The sequence below is a fragment of the Plectropomus leopardus genome, chromosome 4, assembly GCF_008729295.1.
Source record: "Plectropomus leopardus isolate mb chromosome 4, YSFRI_Pleo_2.0, whole genome shotgun sequence".
Lineage (NCBI taxonomy): Eukaryota > Metazoa > Chordata > Actinopteri > Perciformes > Serranidae > Plectropomus > Plectropomus leopardus.
In genome coordinates this window covers 884,569-885,783 of record NC_056466.1, presented here as the reverse complement: position 1 = coordinate 885,783, position 1,215 = coordinate 884,569, and positions in this window count along the sequence as shown.

Here is a 1,215-nt window from a genome sequence, read left to right as displayed (position 1 = left end):
AATCACTCTGCAAACAAAATGCAATTTTCAAAATCAAGCCAAAAAAAAATTATATACTATATGTTAAGTACATTTTTTATACTCACATTCATACTGCTCTGCACACAAAATGTAACAATATTAATTAGGCCAGGTTTTTGTCATGATGCGACTGTGTTTTTAGATTTTTAAAAAAACACATAAATGAATTATTTTCCATATATTACATGATTTTTTATTATCACAGTCTGGGAAATAGCACGTATTTTCTCCAGATGCCAAATATGATTTAAAGAAATATGTCATCAGGTGTAAAAATAGTCAAAATTACAAATTCAGAGTCAAAAGCCCAGAATGACACCCAGAAATAATACAAGTCCTGTTTTTCTGCTCTGATGGCTGTGGGATCAAAAATGTCAGTTTGAATGGGTTTCAATGGAGCATGTTTGGACCTGAACAGTCTGAATGTAACTATTTAGTTTCCACAGTGTATTTTAGACTTATTGTAGGAGCTGAGCTGCAAATTCAAAGATTTAAAAAATGCACAATCAAACCAAAATGTATGCCATATGTATGAACACAGACAAAATTAATAAATATAAGGTTAAATTGTGTCTGGCTTCACCGTGTTTGTCAAAGCACTTTGAAAACTGTGTTTTTAAAAGTGCTATATAAATAAAGTTATTATTATTATTATAGTTGCGACATCACAACTTTTGGGAAGTCCTGATGGCTCATTTAAAGGCAAAAAACGGACAGCATTTATTTGTGAATTGATCATTGTGAGACATTCACAGTGTTATAGCATCTATACCTGATTTATAATAAAAAATAAAAATACAAAACATTTTTTAAAATATGGGTCCTTTGAGTATAAGATCTAAATACTAAACCAGTCAGCATGTGACTGACAAGGAAATATAAAGTTGTGTTTTTTGTGGCAGGATTTAGGATCAACTTTAATTTCATTTCTTCTTAAACCACGTTTACGAAAAATGACAAATAAATTTACCTTGTGCCTTTACTCTTTGCACTCTGGCCGCACTGTTTTTCCTGATTATGTTTTACACATTTAAATAGATTTACCTGATTGGCCTGTTTGTCTAATAAAGGTTTTTGTGAAGTTTTTAGGAGAAATCAGCTAAAGTTAAATGAAGTGGTTGGCCCTCAAACATTACACACATTTCAACACTTTTCAGTAAGAAGACAGAGAAGAAACAAACTCAACAAACGTCA